Source organism: Photinus pyralis, unplaced genomic scaffold (assembly GCF_008802855.1).
Source record: "Photinus pyralis isolate 1611_PpyrPB1 unplaced genomic scaffold, Ppyr1.3 Ppyr1.4_LG3b, whole genome shotgun sequence".
Lineage (NCBI taxonomy): Eukaryota > Metazoa > Arthropoda > Insecta > Coleoptera > Lampyridae > Photinus > Photinus pyralis.
In genome coordinates this window covers 14467608-14490587 of record NW_022170510.1, presented here as the reverse complement: position 1 = coordinate 14490587, position 22980 = coordinate 14467608, and the positions used below count along the sequence as shown (strand labels likewise).

The 22980-nt window shown below is 35.5% G+C and overlaps 1 protein-coding gene across 4 annotated transcripts in view; it reads right to left on the bottom strand.

The window, feature by feature from the left end:
• LOC116166683 (pyrokinin-1 receptor-like) overlaps positions 1–22980 on the bottom strand; it is a 141450-nt gene that overhangs the window by 58324 nt on the left and 60146 nt on the right. Inside the window, exon 1 of one of the 4 annotated variants that reach the window (XM_031481729.1) lies at positions 3245–3362. The exons of the other annotated variants lie outside the window; for them this stretch is intronic. The gene's annotated coding sequence lies outside the window, so the exon portion shown is untranslated. Of the gene's footprint in view, positions 1–3244; positions 3363–22980 lie in introns of those variants that run through there. 4 annotated transcript variants of the gene reach the window in all.

Genomic DNA, 22980 nt, shown 5'->3' with positions numbered 1-22980 from the left:
GCGGGGAGATAGTCTCATACATTGTTAGCCCTTGAAGTGGCACTTCAATATTTTTGTTTGGGTCATATTGGGTGAGCAAGTGGTTCACACAGCAATATTTATGTATCATTCTTTAACTTATTCAATCATCTTTCGTTAATATTGTCTTATACCACAGATCTGTGCTTATGCCTATCTCGAATCGCAAATAGTTGTCGAAATAGCTTGATTTTCTTGGTTTTGTTGAATTTCTATACGGTTTAGAAAGAATATAAAAAATCCCTTATCAGTTGTTCATTTGAACAACAGAAATGTAGGTTGTTGACCAATTGTTCCCTGTCAGATCACCTTTGGTTGACATGAAATCACATTTATTAGATTTTCGTACTAGTTCAAAAAAGAACTTTTTGCACAATACTCTAGTGATTCCTAATATTCCTTTAATGCAAGTATACAATGCGTTTGAAAATAAAAAATATAAAAAGAATCTTTTCAACATTTCATTACTGTTACAGATAAATAGTTGGCACGTCGAACACGCTGACGAGAGAATTTGTCATTACAACGTTTAGACCGTCGACAACATCAAATTCTAGAGCGCCACAGGCAATTATCCCATACTACTTGCGATAATGTGGTACATTGGGGTAGATGTATAATTTTCATTTGATATAGTAGACAAAAAGTAATGTCTTTCCAAATCATACCCGTATACTGGTACAAAGGGCATGATAACCTCATCAAACTAACCACCCCTTATTTCACAATTAAACACAAACTCTAAGATAACTTTGTGCGGTAAATAATGAAACGCTGTCCATTTTAGAAGCAGCATTCCAGAGATCAATTTAATTAAATACCGCATTGAAAATTGAATGTTGGAGCTAAAACAGTTTGCGAAATGTAATTTAAATCACTAACGATAAGAAGTTAACCTGAATACCTGCTCATCACGTGCCAAATTATATAAGAAAATGTGAAGGGAAAATGCACATATTTTGGAGAATTTCACTAAGGACTTGATTCGTCTTGCATAGATTTTGAGTGTATTCCAAGAGACTTTTAAATGTTGTTATAACACCATATGTAAAACACAAATAACCCTTATTCACTTAAGCGTCGTAACATGCGTATCACGGGCAAGAATTTTAGATTCGAATTAACAAAACCCTTACGTATTCGCACTGTTAAGTAAGTACCGTATCGACAGTATTCGCGACTTTACTTTAATCTACCGATTGAGGCCGAGTGTGATACAATCAACACTTGACGCGACACCACTGTCTTCTTTTCCACTTGACGAAACTGGTAACTTCATATCCATAAACCAAACAAAAAACATAAGCATTTCCAATGCTAAAAACAACAAAAGTCAGTTTCAATGGATTGTAAACTGTTAAAAACAATAATCTCTACAGTAAAAGACGCTACAATTTTAAACGCGAAATTGGAAGCACATTTAGAAAACAGTAATTCAGGATACGATTCCTTTTTAAAATATATTAAAGCTTTAAGCTATCATTTGATGTTCTGTATTCCCGAAGGTATACAAGCACACAATTACATCACCAAAAAATTGATTAATAGTTATTTACATAAAAGTCTTCATAGTGGTCGTTATGACGCGGAGGCTTATTGAAAAGTACGAGGACGCGCAGCGTCCGAGTATCTCTTTAATGCCTCCAAGTCCTGAAACCGTCAAGAAAATCTAAATTTCATGGCTATTTTGGCATTAGAAAGTAGATCTTTACCTGACTAGTACTGTAATATTTTTGCCTGACTCCCATTACAGTCCTAGTACATGCAAAATAACAATTAGTCGTTCATTTAATAAGTTATTCAATCAACGATTGGATAATTATAATGCAGACTATGTGGATATTTTTAAATATTAATATACCTACACAAAGGGTAATGGTTTTTTAATTACTAACAATTAATGGAATATGTGTGGAAGTAATTATTCCTTTAGTTTTGCGCCAGCCATTAAAAGGTGTGTACGCCTTTTTGTACCTCTTTCTTGACTTTGTGGGGAGCGAATATTGCACTACGGCGGCCGCAGCTTCGGCTACATTATAACAACGTCTCGCGTAGGTACTCTTCTTCACTGATACCTGCTTTTGTACCTAGTTATAAAGACTGTATAGTTGAAAAGTACAAAGCATAAACTGCAAACTGCATTAAAAATGACACTGATTGTTTTATTTTGAAATCTCTATGGAGACAATTAAATAAAGTGATTTTAGCATGCGTTGTTATAATGTAGCCGAAGCTGCGGCCGCCGTAGTGCAATATTCGCTCCCCACAAAGTCAAGAAAGAGGTACAAAAAGGCGTACACACCTTTTAATGGCTGGCGCAAAACTAAAGGAATAATTACTTCCACACATATTCCATTAATTGTTAGTAATTAAAAAACCATTAACCTTTGTGTAGGTATATTAATATTTAAAAATATCCACATAGTCTGCATTATAATTATCCAATCGTTGATTGAATAACTTATTAAATGAACGACTAATTGTTATTTTGCATGTACTAGGACTGTAATGGGAGTCAGGCAAAAATATTACAGTACTAGCATAGAGTAAATAATATATATTTACTCTATGGTACTAGTCAGGTAGATAATGTCAAAATATCCCTGAAATTTAAATTTTCTTGGCGGTTTCAGATAAACACAATTGTTTGAGCTTTATGCAATTCCATTAAATGCATTATATGTGTTGTTACTTCATAATGTGACTATTATCACAAATTACTCTACACATAAATGCAATAATTAAAATATATTTAGGTAAATTAACCATTACTAAAAGGTTTTGACGTTACACGGATAACTGTTACTTTTAATCTCTACCATTGAATAATAAATCTGATTTATTATTCAATGTCCCTACGAAAAGAAAAGTGACACTTTGATGTAATCCCTAAAATAGAAGACTAAACTAAACTGTCGTTTTTTATTATAGAAATCGTTCTAGTGTGAACAGTTAGTTCGTTTTTTTCCTGATTTTTTTCTAACTGGAATCCTACGCATATTTCTCATTGCATTCTTATCCGTTTGCGGTACCAACAACCTATTTGATTGCATTTGAATGATTAGCGTGTAGACAATGTGGGAGGTTGCTTATCATTCTTATCAACGTTAGGTAACATTTTGTCTTAAATCCATTCGTTCATTCTCTGATTCTAAATGCTGACAGTGACAGATTGCGTTGAAATGCGCACTATTTATCACCCTCTGATTCATACATTTTCGTGTACCTCTAAAATTCATCACAATATAGAATTAAAAACATTAATTTGAATAAAACACGAGAGGCGCTGTCGTAATTAATTTTTCTAAATATGTTTAGTGCCACAGTTTCGACGTCGTATTTGGGCCACTTAACCACCAAATTAAAAAAAAGTTATTTTTCCTTTGGTACCAACTGAAACCATTAATTTATAGTGAATAACGTTGGTAAACATATTGTCAAACATAACCTTATTTAAATACATTTCATTTAAATGAACACGTGTTTAAAGAACATAACATAAGAAAGCATATGATTACGTTATGATGAATCAAATAACGCACAAGGTCGTCATGAGTTAATCACGAGGGCCTTCGGCCCGGGGGATATACGCCAATCGCGATAACGCCGTGGTACCACAGATTTAAACACTCTAAATCTGTGGTGGTACCTTCAACGTTTTATGTCATACTTGAAGAAATCTGAATTCATTTAATTTCACAGTTAGTTATTTTATTATTTATTCGAAAATAATCTTATATTTGCTATGAGGTGGCTTAATATAAATTGTAGCTATGTAACTATGCTGGCACAATTTATTTACAAAATTAGCGAAGCCCTTGGAGCAAGGGGTCAACTATGGGGCATCGTTGTACTCGAAATTCGACGTAGAATCCGAAAATGTAGAAAAAATGGGCTTTCCCTATTTAAAATAACAAAGTTGATGGCTATTTCAGGTATTTGCGGAAGTGGCGCCATCTTGAAAATATTTTAGTTCAATTCATCATGTGCCAAAACCCTTAAAGGACTCATCAGTGTAGTTTCATTTTCAAAGGTTCTCCATATCTTTAACTGACGTTCGTCAAGAATGACCATGTATACGACTAAGTGAAACTGACGAGAAACGCGAATCGATGTGAACAACTCAGAAATGCCCCATTTAATCCCTATCGAGCTGCATTCAATTATAACGTAGCAATCGATTACAGTTCATACCAAATCGTTGCTATTGGACCAATGAACTTTGTGTGTCCATATGGCAAGGGTTTTAAGTTTAAAACTGAAATCCCGGGATTATGTTACGTCAGTGGTCAAGTGACATTGACGCCGAACTGTAGGAAATAGGTAGGTATAGGAATTTGGCAAAGTTGCGTATTTTGATGCTTAACAAAATGCAGTTTTAAAACTGAAAAAATTCGTACTACTTTCAGAGATATCCGCAAAAAAAACGAAATTTTGCAAAATCGCTTTCATTTTTTACTGAAGTTATTCAAAAAGATTTAGTAGTTAGAGTAGTTTTAACTTTTAAATCCGACGTATCATCTCCGGTTTTTTCTTATGGAAGTAATGTTTACTTTTTGTGTCATTTGATAGAGAATTTTCTTCTGATTTCAAAAATGTAAACATCACAATTTTTTTAATATTGTTAAAACATCTTCCTTTTCGTCTAGGAAATTTTGTCTTGGGTAGTGTACGTAAGTAGTTTCTAGCGTTTCAACGAATTAATAGCGCTATTTCTGATTAAAAGGTAGTGATGTTTACATTTTTGAAATCAGAAAGAAATTCTCTATTAAATGGCACAAAAAATATATAAATGACTTCCATAAGAAAAATGATGATGGTTGATTGGAGACGAAACAACAAAATTTAAATTTAAAAGTTGCATCTTGTAGAGGGACAAAAGTGACTATAATAATGTGTCATTTATTTCGAAATGTGTTTTTGAATAACTTCAGTAAAAAATAAGAGCGATTTTACAAAATTTCGTTTTTTTGCGGATATCTCCGAAAGTAGTCGAAATTTTTCAGTTTCAAAACTGTATTTTGTTAAGCATCAAAATACGCAACTGCCAAATTTAAACTACTTTTTTTGACACGTCGATTCGATGTAAGGAATAAGTTGAATAGGTGTGATTTAACTAATAGGTGTTAGGTGTCTAGACACCTTATTAGGTAATTTTCTATTCGACGTGGCGGATAACTTATTTTCTACATGTCGTTTTGAACATATAACATACTTCATTATTATCCTCTCGTTTTAAAGAATTAGTACCTACAGTTAATAAGAATACTGTTATGAACTTTATGGCTGGCGTCATGTCAGACAAATTAGGTACCTATTATATGTAAAATATTGAATATGATTAATTTCATGATTTCTATGTAGAAATATTTCGTGCGAATGCATTTTATATGACAAACATATATCTTCTGCCTTCAAAAAACACAAAGCCCCTCTGAAATAACTATTATAAAAATAATAAAAAAATAATTATTCGTTTTTCATTTTTATAGTTAGTACATTTTTGGCAGTTTAAGTATTATTTATTCAAACATACAATCATTAATCATACCTAAATGTAATTAGATTTTAATTGTATAACACATATTTATTCATCAGTGCTAAAAAACATGTATATTGATATTTCGGCCGTCTTACGCTACCCAATAAATATGTCTGGCTTCTCGTTATATTAATCTAATAAGTAGAATACCCTAATTTGCACCTATATTTTCGACCTTTTTATACACCTAATTGTAACAAATTCATGTAAATACGGTATTATGTACTTATTGGTGGTCTGTTTAAGTATACCTAATACGTGTAATCGCAACTAAGTATGTTGGGAATTCGACCTAACTCACTAAACCTACCTATTAACTGTAAGTCCAACACCAAACTCCACCTACGTTCACTAAATCGACATCTATTAGGAGCGCATGTAACTTCTTTTGGTAGATTAATACAGTTGTTAGCAACACAATTTTATGATTGTAACCTACTATGTACCAGTTATAGCAAGTCTCTGACTACCAGGGATTCACAACCTATATCTATTACCTATTGTTTAGGTCGACATTGATACTACTATTATCTGTGCACCCAACAGATGCAGTAAAACTCCTCCCAAAAAATTCCCGGCAAATTTAAATGAACATTTTTAATTGGCCAAATTTTCAAAACCTGTAACACACGCAACTATTTGCTTCATTTATATACGAACAAAATAATCTGTCTGAACTGAAACTATGTACTGTTGTGTGTTTTAAGGTCAATATTCAAAACATAACACTTTATAACTTAGTCCTTAGTCATACAATTTGACATGCGATTTTAAATTTCCCGGTTTTTATAATTTTGTGACTGTGAAACGAGTCTGTTATTACATTGGCCAAAATTGATTGAGAGTGGCTTAACTGCATCTGTTGGGTGAAAAGATTACACCGGTCTACAGCATTTTTGCGCATGGGACATATATACCTTATTTGTATTGCTTGTATAGCCACAAATAAGAATTAGAACAAAAAAAGGTTATGTATTTGTTTTTGTGCGAAAAAAATGCAAAAAACCTAAAAATAAAAATACCTATAAAATCTTACTTACATAAGCATGGTTTATTATCAGGTAACGTTCCTACACTTATAATATGTTTGTCTTAGAGTCTAAATGTTTAAAAATGGAACAGTTTTGCTGTTTTTGTCATGTTCAACTGAAGTTTTTCTCATCAACCCCCCAAATATGATCTTCCATCATGCTTCCAGCTTACTGGCCTTGGTAACGTGCCTAAATTCCATTATGTCTTGATGAAAGGGTTCCGAATAAGCTCCCATATTATCCTTAAATTAATCTAAATGAGAATGTAACCTGTGCATCTTTAGAGACATTCTATACCCGATGATGCAAAACCAAAACCCCTCAGCTCGTCATAATTTTTAGCTCTATGGTTTCCAAGGAAACACTGAACGGAAAACCATGGACTATTGCCTTAAAAATGTTCCAGGATTTTTTTTTCCTCTTTGCTAAGTAACCGCGGGAAAATATCACCCTCCATTTTTCTATTTATTTGAGGGAAAACAAAGATTCCAGCTTTAATTTTCGCCCCTGAAAGCTTTCAATCAAATCGCTATAACTTTTGTAAAAGCAAATATTTTCGATGTCTAATTGCACTTTTTATTTATTTTTGCTTATTATAGTCAGAATATATTATGTAAATCCCATGCGCAAAAAAAATTATTTTTTTGTTGACCTGTGTTATAGGTGAAACCTAGGGTGAAACAGACTGGCACCTTCGCACCATTATTTTACTCCAGTGAAATATATTTATTTTGGTGAAATGCTACTAAATAGGTGATCTGTCGTTTCGACCAATAGGTCGAAAAAACTTAATGGTGAAATATTCAAGTCATTTCAACCTGGTCGGTATTTCTTGTGAGAACTCAGGTCTAGCCTGGTTAACTAATCGCACGGATTAAAATCAAGTAACGATTAGTGTCTGTGTCTGTGTCTGGTGAAGTTATGTAGGGTCCTAAAAAAAAAAAAATAAATAAATAAATAAAAATAAAAATTCACACACTCACATTGGAAATCTAGAGATAGTATGTAATTCATACTTACCAACATAGCTATTGATGGGCACAATAGCCAACGCTATCAGGACAAAACAAAACAAAAAAAAATCATTATAATAATTCCTGTAATTTAGTTGATGTAAGCTTGTGTTATCGTTAATGTAATTTGGTAAAATGTGATCATTTAGTGTTTTTGAAAGTGTGCGTAATTTTGTAGTGTGACTTTGTTTAGGTATTCGTGCTCTTTGTGTTGGGTCAGTGTTTGAGAATTCTAACAATGCATTGTCAAATTCTTTTTGAAGGGATGTGAGTGTTTGGTTTATGTGATTATTTGTATCTATCGATTGCTGGGGTGTTGCAAATGTCTGTATTTCAGAGTTGTTTAGAACGGGTGTATTATCTTGTACGATGAGTGTGTTATTTCATTATTTGTGTTGAGTAGTGCTTCAATTTCGTGCCTGATTTGTTCCTGTGTGTCTAATGTAAGGAGTGTATTTTTAATGATAACTCTACGTTGGTCTGCAATGCGTTGTTCTGTTAAGTGTGCTAAATGTGGGTATTGTGTAATGAACGCGTGATATAGTTTACCTCTGTATGCTGTCCTGTCCGTTTCCATCTTCGTGATCTCCAGATACGTACCGAAAATGAAGCGATTCATCCCTTCGTCCCATTTCATACGTCTTTTGGAGGTTTGGAGGTAAGAGTTTATTTCACCAATATGTCACCAGTGCCTAATAGGTAACATAATTTACTTTCACCTTTCACGTTACATAATTTCCACCTACTTTGGTGGAATTTCTTTTGCCTCAGGTTGCCGACACCTAAATTGCTAGCTGAGTGGCATAATATATGAAGGAAATCTCAAAGGTATATAAATCTTCTATTCATTGGTGCATTTATTCAAAACTTTAAACGATGCTCCGATTATTAGTATTAAATTGAACAGATTTGGCAGAATACCCTAAATTACGTGCGTTTATAAAAGCTTCAAACAAAGGATACGTACAAGCCCAACAAATCCCTTTTACATTTGCAGAAAATAACCTAAGAAGATTTTTTATTTAGATAATAGTCTCAGAGGTACGTCATATTTGAAATAAGGTTTCTTAGCAACCTTTAAAATACGCCGTGCTTTGATCTCCTGTTTTCGCACACTCAGGCGGTGCTGAAACGGCGATTTTGATGAAGGTATACAAAAAATCCTTTTGTATAATAGTCATATCACGATATACTTACAACACACACTCGTTTCACAAATTTCCGTCTTCGGAGCACATTTTCTATTTATCATAATCGCCTCAACAGTCACTGCAGTTTCTTTTTGTGCTATAGAACTCAATAGGTACTTGAGTATTTTATTATGTAATTTAATAATTTACATTGAGATAGAACATTTTGGAAACGCGCAATGATTAATCGATGATAGTATTTTGTCATAGAATGCAATAAAATTTTGCCGTTTAGTTTTAGTTGATAATTATGCCGTAGTTTGCATTGTGTAGTAGGTATCTAAATAAAAATTTAACTTAGTAACTACAACAGTTCATATCTGTTATACATAAATTATGGTGGATAGTAATTAAATTATTATCGATTAACAATGGTCAATGGACCTCTTCCTCTCGCAAATCCTGCGAATGAACAGCATGAAGAAATCGGAAACGGTCGGGAAATTAGGAAAAAATTGGGTATTTTAGGGTTTAGTAAAATTATGTTTTAGAAATTCAGATATTTCGATCGGTTCCGAAGATTTTCGAAAAAAATCAAAATTAACGATAAGTATTCGTTTTTTATTTTTTGCTGGCCCTGTTTGAAAAGATATCAAAAAACAAATAATACTTCATCATAGGAACTTTTTAATGGCACCCACAGATTTTCACTGCAACGTTTCGCCAACCATCATCAGCTTCATATTTTGATGTGGATCGGAAAAAAAAGTACACAATTGAGTAGCATTTTTATTACGAATAAACGATGTATGGCACAATATGATTCTTTATTATTTAAGTCTGAAAAAAGGCTTGTTATAAATTAAATTTTTAACATTTTTGTGTAGTAAGCGTTGACAAATTAATTCATATAGTTCCTATAAATGACATTCTACGTAATAAAGAATCATATGGGCACATCATTGTATTTGTAATAAAAAATATTACTCAATACAGTATGTACTTTTTTACGGGCTATATAAAAATATTTTTTCGAATATCTTCGGAAGTGATCGGAATTTCGGAATTTTAAAACATCATTTTAATAATCCCTGAAATACGCAACTTTTTTAACCGACTGTGTATCTCTTAAGGTTGATTCTCACTATACATTACGTTTCCATACCATATCCTTTCCATAACCATTCCGTAAATTATTATACCTATGAAATTGACCTTTAAGTGATATGTGATGTGCGTAAGACATTCAGCCGCGCGCTAATACTCCTTTCCGTTCACATATGGAAGGCGAATGTATACTAGCGCGCGACTGAATGTCTTACGCACATATGACTTAAAGGTCAATTTCCTAGGTATAATCATTTACGGGATATGGTATGGACACGTTATGTTAAGAGAGAATCAACCTTTATGGTTCCCGATTCCTCCATGCTGTTCATTCTTATATTGGACACACTGTATATCTGGTCATATAACCCTTCTACATAATTTCTCTATAAGGGTTACTTGAAATTAAAGGTAGGTACCTACCTACCAGTTGAAGTGCAGAAAGCGAGGCCGAAAGTTTACACTGTGTGTATTGCTGTTCAGTTTATTTATTTAAAAGAAAATTAATTTTTTGTGTAGGCTGACATTTTTTCATGTGCTTCAACTTTTATATATTGAATTGTGTTACGAGACCCGTTTTGAGAAAATTTATCTAAATAAATAATAGCCCCGCTTTGGACCATTTTGTGAGCTATGCTGATCTGGTGGAACAGAATAAATCCGTAAAGGTGTATGATGTGCGAACAGCTCGAGGATCGTTCGGTATTCAGTTGTATCGGATTTTGTATCTAACACGCCATTCGCCCATATTAAGTTAACTGTGCTTCTACGGCTGCTGTTGGCGAAGAAGAGTAAGATAGCATCTGGTGGATCCAGTCTTGATTGACCCAAGGACGGGATGTATTTACCTTCTCGCATAAGTGGAGTTAACGAGCTCTTGATCTACTTGCTGAACTTGCACTACATTTCCTCAGCCCTTGCATAATATAATAAACGCCCGCTACGGCGCTACTAGCACTCGGATTGGAATTGCTAAACCCGTTACCAAAGACACTTGTTGATGCAACTTTAGAGCAACATAGGGAAAAAGTGACGGGATGTTACCGAGGAAGTTTTGCGGTGCGAATTTGAATTGGAAAATGGTAATTATTCCATCTGTATTCTAAATGAGATTTATACGCATATTTAAGCATTTTAGTCATCCAGGAAAGATTCAGACATTTTTATCGCAAAACAAAATCCAATAAGCGAAGTATGTAACAATTCCAATTTACATATCTATATTCCCCTAAATTTTAAATGTTTGTATTTTATATTAGTTATATAAGTTTGTTCATAATAAGTATTTAAACGCGCCTGCACAGCAAAATGCGAGATAAGGGGCCAAATAGGTCATTTCATTTGTAAAGAAATGAGACAACTGCTGTGATACATTACGAAGGGTAGAAATGACTGCAGACAAAAGATTTTCACTAACTCCTATTTTACGGAACATTTTCATCGACGCGCGTGAGACATTGATGATAACACAATTGTACAGGGAGATCAATAATCATATGCTGCGCCGCTCTTATAAAATATCACATTAGTAATAATTTGCCGCAACCAGGTATATGTGTACCAATACAAAACATAACCTATAATTTTACAAACCAAAACCATGATTTGTGATTCTTATTCGAATACTTTCGTCCCTTTCAAAACGGCTTTTTTCAAGACTACCAGTTTCTTTCGAATATTTACAAGGTGGGTAAATTACTTGTAAATTACAAACAAACGTTTTTTTAGTTGTAGCGTGTAATAGGCAATAGGTTTACTCCGACAAGCCTTTTACTTTAGAAGAGAATAAGATGCGTTTGCTGTCCTGTTTCCGTAATGGGACTAAAGACGAAAGTGGAGTTTGGGAGTACTCGATACGTTTGTGTATACAGGAGTTTTGATAAACGATTGTCAACCATGACGAGGATTACAACAATATACGCCGAAATGCTCATCGTCTACTTGAGCGGTTTAACATACAGGAAGTCTAGCTTCTGGGAAGTCACCTGGCCGCTTAGTGATTGCTAATAAGGAGGTTGTAAAAGATGTTCTTGCTCGTCTTGAGCAAAGTCGGAAAAAGCAGCTGCGACAATTTGTCCCACTAACGGGCATCTCATATGGAACGTGTGACGCTATTGTCTGGAGAAAATTGTACTTCTATCCTTTAAAGTAACCGTGTTACAAGAACTCATCGTCCAGACTTGCAAAGCCGTTTAAATTATTGCATGCAAATTTACGAGATGGCAACGTATTCGAAATCGTTTACACACCATTGCCGAATTCCGAGCAGGTATAGAAGCTGCCGTTTGAAACATTACGCAACAGCACTTACATGCCGGCTTCGAAAACATGAAGAAAAGAGTGAATCCCTGTCTTAATAATGGTGGCGAGCACTTCGAACAGTTGTTATAGTGTGCATGTAATTTACCCAATTACTTCGATATTAACGAGTTGTAAAAGAAATAAAATCGTTCCAATTTTTGTAGTAATTCGTTATTCGTGTAGTTCCACATAATTTGGAAACTTACAAGGTGGTTAAATCGTTGATTTAGGAATTAGGATTTAGGAAATATGGTTAAACGTCAAAAGTTTACTTTAAGGTTATGTTTTAGTATTGGTGCACCAGGCCTGTTGCGGCAAATGATTACTAACGTCATAATTTATTGAAGCGGCGCAGCAACTCAATATTGATCGCACTGTATTATACCTACAAGCGATTTTACTAAAAATCTCATATTTGCACTGATCATATGGAAGCAAATAACCTGCACCAAAAAGGCGTTGATTGTTTTGGAGGAAATGTTTATGTCATAACTAGGTACGCTATAATAACTGATTTATCCATCCAGGACTGTCTAGTTTTAAGGTCCCATGTTATCATATTAGTCCATAGAATGTCAATTCTGATTGCTAATAAATATATTAAAAAAAAAATATTATTAACCAATTTTGTAAGATCAAAATTAAGATCAGGAAAATTTACCAACCCAATCAACCGTCGCAACTGCCAAATGAACTGCTATGCCTTAACTGAAAGGAACTGAAACGCTGCTTAGAAGGAAAGTCAGGCGAGCAGTGACGGGATTTAGCCAACGACCAGAAACTCATTTCAAAGAGACATTTGCTCCAGTCACAAAGATAGGAACGGTATAAAGATACTGATGCCCTTAGCTGCGCAATTAAACATTGAAGTCAGGTAATTCGACATTACATGTGTTTATCTCAACGGTAAATTGCAATGGGAAATCTTGATGAATCCTCCGGGACATTTAGAGGAAATTTTGGGAATCATCACACGAGACGAGAGCGACAAAGCGACATACATGTGAAGGCGAGGAAAATGTTACACTTGTTGAAGCAGGGCGATATGATCTGCAGATTTCGTAAGTCATTATATAGATTTCGTCAAGAGGGAAGACGCTGGCACGCAGAGCTTGACGAGGTATTCAAGAAGGCAGATCCATGCCTGTACAGCATATGCTCAGGAGAGGAACGCCGTTTATGTTGACGATATAATCGTTTTGTTCAAGATTAGCTATATTATTAGAAGACTAGCTTCACATCTATCCAAGAAATTCGAGATCCAAGGTCTAGTGCTGATCAAGTACCTACTGCTTAGGAATCGAATTTTAGAGAGACGCGCAAGGTTTTCGCGCTAAGCAGACTGGATATATCAACGAACTACTGAATCGATTTGGAATGATGGAGGCAAATGTGGTTTGTACACCATTGGATTTGAGTACCAAGCTGAACCGTTGTGAAAACCCCGATCAGAAGATTCCGTTCCGAAAGCTATTAGGTGTGCTTACCCACCTTTCAACTTGAACCAGGCCGGACATATCTTACACCGTCAGTTATTTGGGGTAATATAGCAACTACTATGGGCAAGATCATTGTATCGCCGCGAAGAGGTATTAAGGAACCTGAAGGGAAGGAGCTGGATACGTTGATGCGGACTAGAGACATTATCACATCGACAGCAAATCATATTCCGAATGTGTTATAATGATAGGTCGAACCCCGGGAATTTAGAAAGCAGAATGTCAGTTATTATCAGAAAAAAATTAATTCGTTTTTCGATAAACAATACCACGTGCGAGATAAGCCAACTCAGATTGTTATCAGTTCGGGTGGCGGTGATGAAATTTCGATTATCGTCAAAAATAACTATGTTGATATTATTAAAGGAGATAGTCTTTGCTTCAATAGGAGGGATTGGGAAGAAAACGATGCTGTCTCGGGTTTTTTGAATTAGAGCGTCTGTAACGCTATTTTTAAAAGAAGAAAAACGTAGTCGTCTTCGTGTTAACAAAATAATGTGGAAACAAGTTTGATTTTGTGAAGAAGTTTGTTACTCATGGAATTTCGAGTTTAAAAAGTTTATGTTTAGTAAGAATAAAAAATAAGTGTTGAAATACAAGAATAGGCTTATCATCCGAGCAGTCCTAAATTTAAGTGGTTTTTTCTACTCCGATCTCTAAAATGTCACATTTTGCACTGACATATAGTGCAGGAAGCGGCATTTTAAATACGACTACTCATTTGATACAGATTGGTGCCCGTTCGGGTGTTTTCGGCCATTATAACAAGCCCGAAGTTTCATTAAACACAACTTGAATTTTGTGGACTAAATCACAGCCGTCTATAATTACAAGCCATGCTGAGAAGTTTGGCAACGTTGTTCGAAAGTCAATCGGTGGGCCGATTTAGTTTTAATGGCGTCTTGTTGCTCTTGAAAAATGGCATTTTCCTCTCTCCTGTGTTTCGCCTTGGCGGTTTTAATATAGAAGAAAGATACTTAGGCAGCTTACAATTGTGCATATATATTATTTATTTACAAAAATGGATAATAACATTTTTATTTGACTTTAAAATTCGGAACGCTGTAAATTGGTAACTGCATCATAATGTGTTTTCCATCGAGATCTCCGAAATTGGTGAACTTCTGTCGAAACAGGTCGAGGTGAAGCACACGCTTGAGCACTTAATTTCGGTAAAAGGACAGTAAATCGCTGCGCATCAGCGAGGATTTATCAACGACCACGTGCGATTCGAAATGGCAGACTTTAAGCCAGCCGCTACTCCAATGGGTGTAGGTACGAAGCTTTTAAAAAGAGGAGCCCTGTAGACTTCAAATTCCCGTACCATGAACTCTTGGGAATAAGTTGAAAGGTTCCTTCAGAAAATCCATTTGACATGTCCGTGCTAGAATACCTGAAATACAAACTAATTGTATTTTTTCACGATAAACACTTACCGTACTTACGTACCACATAGTGTGTAGGTCATATTTGAGCTTGTACAGGTACCTTGAACAAATACAAGTGCTTGTAAATAAAGGGTCCAGTAACGAGTAGCCTGCTTTAGAGGTTATGACAACAAATCGATATATTTCGCTTAGCAACTTACCTGAATAATAACTTCTGTTCATTCCGTACGGAGTAACACAAATTGTCGCAATCTCGCTCTGTTAAAACAGGTAAATTGGAATATTACACCCAAAACACATATAAAATACACCCAAAATCTGTCAAGTTGAATTAGGAAATCGGCCTACCATGCAGTGTTGCCATAATTCTCAGCACGGCTTGTAATTATAGACGGCGGTGACTAAATCAAGTTGGGTAGTTTGACGTTTGTCATTTTGACATTCATCGTGAGGCGGATTCATACGTTTTTCAAAAATGGACACAGAGAATAATAATGGAGCGAAAAATCTTATTGCTACTTCTTCTGAAATAACGCAAGCGGCAACAGAACGGTCGTAGAAAAAGTATAGTATGTAACGCGTTTTATAAACTTTTTTTTATAAACTCGTTATTAAACACTCGTGTTTAATATAAACTCGTGTCTAAAGTGTCTATCGACCGTTTGTAAACGGGGTATTTTGTTTTCAAAGGGGACTGTTAGTCTTAAATTGTTTGTATAATTGTATTGATTTTCTTTTCATGACGTGTGTTAAAATAAATTCTTGTAATTTCTTTTTATTCGAATGTTATATTCGATTTTATTCAAAATTTGAGTAGTAATTGGAATTTGCAGAATTCGATTGTGACCTTTGGTTCTTGCAAGTCTATAAGTTTTTAAGTCAATGTTAGGATTTTATTTTGTTGTGTCGGAACCCAGTCATGCTCTGAGAATATTTTAAAAATAAAAAGAAAACTGTGAAATTGTGTAATTTGAGCTAGCTAGGTAGGTGTCTGTCGGGTGGTATAGTGACCATCTTACAATTCCACACAGCAATACATATGTATTAGGTGCTGTTAACGTGAACAACTGAACACTGTGGGTGTACGTGCCGAAAACCTGCATGGCAACGTCAACATTTTTACCAAGTTCAAATATTGGCAGTTAAAAGTCAGATAAACCTTGATTATTGACAAATGTATAATATTGTGGGTATGCTGCACACAGACTTTTTTATACCTAATGTTTAAAAGTGCCTGGAATGTTGTGTACAGTACAGTTAGGGTGAGTAACTTACACAATGCAAATTCGTCTGGGGATTACCGCTTAGTTCAGAACTGCGAAAGCACTACAGATCAAGAACGATTTGATAATGTTTATTGAACATGCTTATACGCTATTTATATCACAGCAATCTTTTCTTAACCTACATTAACTATTCTAATAAATAGGAAGTGCTGATGCGTCGACCTAGCCAATAATGCTTAGGATTGTTTTGCATCGTTTGCTGGTTTGTTTCCTAGTGTGATGATTGTTCCGTGTTTGGCAGCGTTTTCCTTATTTTTGTTTCTAATTAAATTTATCCTTGACTAAAATTCTTTCTTGTTGGAGTATGCTAACGTTCCTAAATTGGGGCGGGCGTATAAGTCCTGTTCTAAAATGAACAGTTGAGAGAATATATCTCGTGAGAAGCTATGGGTCTGCCAATACTTTGATGTTGTCAAACAGTTTTTTTTAAATGTATTTGAAAACCTTTTTCCCTATTTTAAAGGAAAATGAAATGGTACATTTTAAGTTTTCGAACAGGCAGGGCATTTTATAAAGAACGACTTTTTCCCAAGAAACGAATTTGATGCATTTTTAGAAGAGATGTCAATATTGTTATTTACCACTGATTTCGTTTAGAAAACGTAGTAACGCTTTAGGTTCATGTCCAAGACGTGAACTTTAGAATGTTCATTGACCACGTCAGTTAGTTCTGCAATGATTTTGTTGGGAAAGTTATCTTGTTTAAAAGGTATACCTGGTTGAAATGCGTTTCACGTAAATCGTTTACAATTCACTTCCTATAAAAATGAGACTACGAGGAGAGGATGCTGGGTCAGTTTCAGAATGTATGTTTTAGCCTCTAGCTGTGATCTTATGAAACTAGAAATAATATTTTCAAGGTATTACCCAAAGGCTCGTTCTTTATTAGTTTCTGAGATTTCTACTATTTTATATCGCCCACTCGGTACAATGTATTTACTTATATAACATTCTACAAAGAATGCTCAAAGTACAATTCCGTTCGGAAAAGGAGTGTTGTCGGCTTCAGGCATTATTCTTTCATCTCATAATGATTACGTTTACTCCTTGTAGAATCATTTAAAATCGGCCGCTAATAAAATGAGGACAAGCAATTTTGACCTTCTCACGAAATAATAAAAATATTCTTGCTATAGTACCATACAGAATCGAAATATTTGAAGCGTTCCGGTGAACAAAAATGTATATACGCAAGCCAATCCTATTTTTATGTAGGATGTTTGATTCTGAAACCAGCATCGAATTCATAACGTTCGATTTAAAACAAGTAAATAAAAAGCTCGTTAATATCTCATTTCGTGATTTCGTCCGTAATTACATAGGATAATAAAATGGGCGGATCGCATTGCCCACCTTCATTTACTTGCGTTTTTCCTTGATGGTGGTGCAAACATTTTAGGAATTAATTTGGAATTAAAGTAAATTAATTCAAGCTACATAAAGAGTACATGCAATGAAAAAAGTGGTTTCTATAATATCGAGGGCATAAAGTCATAGGGGCGTATACGCAATTTATTAGAAAAATTCAATTTTGAAAATTGAGTTCTGATGAAGGGCGTATGATTTGATTAGCTTGATGTTTAAAATAAATACAAAATATTATACGTGTATTAGGAAATTTGAGGCTATACATCAAGTCAACGGTGTCTGTAGGATCACCGGCAAAGCACTAATGATAATCGGAAGTTTACTACCACTTAGGCAACCAACCTCTCACTATCTAAAATGGCAACGTTGAAGTGTAAGTTTTCTGGTAGGGATTCGTGTAGGATGGGCCGCACGGGGTCGCGCATTGTCGTTGTTGCTTCGGCGTTTCTTCGTCGGTGCCTTGATATAAACGCCACAGTAGGTGTAATCACAAAAATTGGGAAAACCACATTTTATGCATTATATTCTGGCAAACTTAAGAGATATTAAAGATTTAAATTTTTTTAAAAATTTAGGTTGTTTTCGGTCAAACCGAAAGTCAAAAAATTACAATAGGCTTGGCTTCTACACGAGTAGACGACGCAATCGCAGTTGTTGTTTTAGTGTTGGCCAGGACCGTAGCCAGGAGGTGGCCAGGTGGCGCTGAACGTGGTCTTGCCCCCACTGGAAATTACGGTGGATGGTTTCTTTACAAAAATTACAAGGGAAGTCTTTATCAAAAATTTCTTAAGCCCCACCTGGAAAAATGCCGGCCACCCCTGCCACTTCGTTCTGGCTACGGGCCTGGTGTTGGCAACTAGTGGTGTGGCTAAAAGGAAACGCTGTAAAAGATGGAGCAAAGACTGGTTATTAAAAAGAAATCGGTACAGTCACGTCCCGCGAGATTGTCGCAAGTAACTTGCTACTTTATCTGCGCCTTAAGAAGTTAACGCAAGATAGGAAAAAATGGAGCACAATAGTTTATAGCTTGGTTTATAGTGACTTAGCTGGTAGAATATGTTAACTTATTTTCCATACACCATGATGGTAGAAGGGTTTTGCTTATAATAAATAATAACGTTACAATTCTTGTTGTTTATTTCATATTAGTAAAGGATCATGACGAGTGCTTTCAAGTTGGGGCTATAATGTAACTGGAATTCACAGTGATATCCCAAGGCTTTATTAATTCAAGCGCGTTAAAACAAATTCAAATTTAAGCGCGCTTGCGTTTGCGCAGTACCGATGGAGTCAGTGTGCAACACATCTGCAAGTGTTTATGCTATTTTCGAATTGGACGCCTCGTATATGCAAATAAAGCAATATTCATAAAGGCAGAAAAAACCGTTTTAATGAATACGTACTGGATATATTATCGTTATTTATTATACAAGAGAATGAAGGGATATTTTAACCATTGAATGAATTAACTTTTACTAGATGATTAGTTTCCCTTTATCGTCGTGTATAACACAAAACTTTATTTTACGCAATCTACGATTTCGGTTGCTCTCGGGAGGACGAGCAGGGGGTGCGCAAAAACTGGGGCTGCTATAATCCCTGACGCACGAAGGTCTTTAGCGACGCGGTAAGGCGCTCGGCGGCTTCTACTTTTAGAACGGGAACGTTTGCTCTTTTACGCCGTCGCCGCCGCCGCTTCTCTTTTTTGTATTTGCGAGTTACTATAGCTCAAAACGTCGCATCAATCCTTCTTTCGAACTATCTGCTATTGCTAAAGAGACTTGCTTTCGAAAAAGAGAACAAACAAGTACAAATTGTGCACAACCCTTGTGCAGGTAAAGCGCATTTTTTTGAACACCCCTACGACATTCCTTCCATAAATAAGAAAGTTGGCACTGCGCATACGCAAAACGAAATTTTGAAACTGGCGTTAAATTTGGTTTTGTTCGAAGTGGCTATGTATCAAATTTTATTTAAATGCCCAATCGTTATATTTCTTCCAAACGTCCCAATCGCCCTTTGTAGGTACGTTCCTTTGACAATTCACTCTTAAGATATAAGGAATTATAACCGATCACGACAAGGGATCCAGGAGGAAGACTATGGTTAGAATAAATTAATTCCTTTCGTTTGAGACCTTTCATTAAAGTACCATGAAAGATGAAACTAGTTCCCCTCCCCCCCCCCGCTTCCCCCTCCACCCCGTACTTTGATAAGAGGACAAAAAGAAGGGCAGTAGTTTGTAGAAAACTGTTCCTTTCGTCGAGACCTTTAATTAGAATACAATGACAGATAAAATTAATTTTTAACCCCCCCTCAGGTCCCGTCGCTCACTGATCTCGAAAAAGAGTCGCACGGGAAAGTTATAGTTTGTACAAACCAATTTATTTCGATGAGACTTTTCATTAGAATACCATGAAGGGTAGAAAATGTGTGTCCCCCCCTCCCCCCGCCCCCATCAGACAGTCGGCCAAAGTGGATTAAAAACTTCCTTTTTACAATTAAATTTGCAAAAATTTGCTAAAAAGAAAGATAAGGAGAGAGCTACAATTCTAAATTTAAGGGAGGTACACTAAGATAACTAACAACATTATTTCTGTTTGTATTTTGTTTTTTTTAATTGTGTTTCCCAAACGCGAGGAACACTAGATACTTATTTGTAAAGTAACTGTTACAAAATCAATATAATAATTAATTATCTATCCTGGTTTCGATTAACTTCCGCCTGTATGAAACTTATGGTTCTATAATGCCAGGTTACTTAGACCGCCCAGGTTACCCTACTTCAACAGATGGGAGGTCAGGTTCCTATATTTCTGGTGCTTGTTAAGTTATTCCCAACAAAACTGAAATGAAAACTTTTTAAGGTTACTGCGGGGAACTTGGTGAAAATTTTATTACAGACCACAGTTGATAAGTCAATGCAGTGTTATCTGACCACAATCAATTAATTACAATGTTATTGTTTGCATTTTTGTAAGCGATTAGAAATTCAAGGTGGAATTTCTGGCAAAACCAATAAATCGATATAAGTAGAAACATACCAAGGGGGTAAGGTGTGTGTTTCAATCATGAGTGTGCAGTTTGTTGCCCGAAACGAAGTTTCCTGCGGTGTATACACAATTTTTGGTAGCAATTCTAATTTTAACCTCAAATTGGAGGGAAATACTTTTTTTCCGAAATCGTCATGAAACCTTCATTTTCATGTCTACATTATGTCGGGAAATGTTGGTTTCCACGTTAGTCCCAGCTATATGAAAATTGAAATTTTATTAAAAAAAGACGATTTCGGGAAAAATTTAATACAAAACTCGTCACGACACTACTTCGACATCTTACTTCTATATTTCCTCGCCAGTAATGCGTCATTTTGCCAAGTTGTACTATTGTCTGATTGTAGAACCAAGACCTTTCTAATGTGACGATTGGTACAGTTGCAGAAGAAGCGGCCATAAGCTAACTAAATCCAAAAAGATGTACCTAGGCAGTGAAAACGGTATATCTCCTATAAAATATGGTTTAAATACCCGAATGTATATTTGAAGGTAACTATTAATTAATTAATTACTAGCTAAATTGCATTTGACATTTCAAAGCGCACTACCATTTTTGTCCCATATTGCCTTTTAATCTCTACGGGACGGTACGCGTCAACTCACCAAGGGCGACTCGCCACCGGACCATTAGCCACCGACTGACTCGCCAACGGGATAACTCGCCAACGGGACAACTAGCCACCGCGACAACTCGCCAATGCGACAACTCGCCAACGGACGACTCGCCACTGCGACAACTCGCCAACGAAATGTTTTTCCCTGTTTAATGTGTCGTTCAAATAACGATGTGATTGTCAAATTTTCTGTTCAAATAATAATTTGCAGAAGATGTCGTTATATCAAAATGCAGTAATAGAAACAGGTATAGGCGGTTGGGTCTTCATTCAAATATTGACTACAATTTTTCGATAAACTTTGTTTACACAATTAGGGAAATTGACTATTGCATTTGTGGGATGCATTTGTACGACACATTAAACAGGGAAAAATATTTCGTTGGCGAATTGTCGCAGTGGGGAGTCGTCCGTTGGCGAGTTGTCGCGGTGGCGAGTTGTCGCGTTGGCGAGTTGTCACGTTGGCGAGTTGTCGCGTTGGCGATTTGTCCCGTTGGCTAGTCGGTCGGTGGCGAGTGGTCCGGTGGCGAGTCGCCCTTGGCGAGTTGACCGTGTCCGCTACGGGAGGAAACTGACATTTTAGTCATAAAGCTTAGAAGTGTCGATATTTGAATTTTGTATCTAAAAAATCAATAGCTTTTAAGAAAATTATTCAACTACATATACAGAAAGAGTGGATGATTCAAAAGCTACACAATTCGTTTTCATTATCTATCTTTCCGTTATATTAAATTGCACTCAACGTGAACAAAGAATTTCGTTATATACTTTTGGTATGCACGACGCACGTCTAGACACACGACGTGTGCCATCATAGCATAGGTAAGAAGTGCCTAGACGAATAACGATATATTTGTGAAATGCATCTTTCCAAGGAAGTGATTCAACTTCTGCAAAGTGCAAACTAGACAAACACTTTTCAAGCAGGAAACTTTTAATGAATTCTCATTGTTTCTTACTTAATGCTGTTAGATTTACGCAAGACTTTAAGATTTACATATTTAAAATTTTTACATTTATTTTTATCAACTTTTGTAATTGGTGAGAAATGAATACCTGTCTGTTTGATTAATAGTTATTTATTATACAAGACGATAAAGGGATGCTTTAACCATTGAGTTCACGAGATGGTTAGTTTCCTTTTATCGTCGTGTATAACGCAAAACTTTATTTTATAGCAGATATATACAAATCATTGTAAAGCTTCTGACAATTCTGAATTTAATTTAGAGACGTCAAAAATTAAGCTTAGGTCCTGCAGTCGCAACCATTTCTATAGAACCAGAATTATCATATGTTCTGAACGTCATTTTATATTGTGCATTTGAAAAGAATGACAGATGTCATTAGAATGCGCAGTCATCTGTTTTACTTTACCTGCCCTTTTTCACTTTATCTATCCTTACGGTTAAAGAACGGCTTAGCCTATTCATCCAAACCCATCCAAATCATAACAAGAAAGGTAACTCTATAATATAGACCGGTGTTTCTCAAACTTTTTTATCTGGCGGCACACTAAAATTATCAAACAAAATTCGCCGCACAACTAACTATTATTATTTTTTTGCTTTTTTATAGTTAGTAAAGATATGAAAGATGAGAAGAATAATTTTGGTAAGTAAGTTTA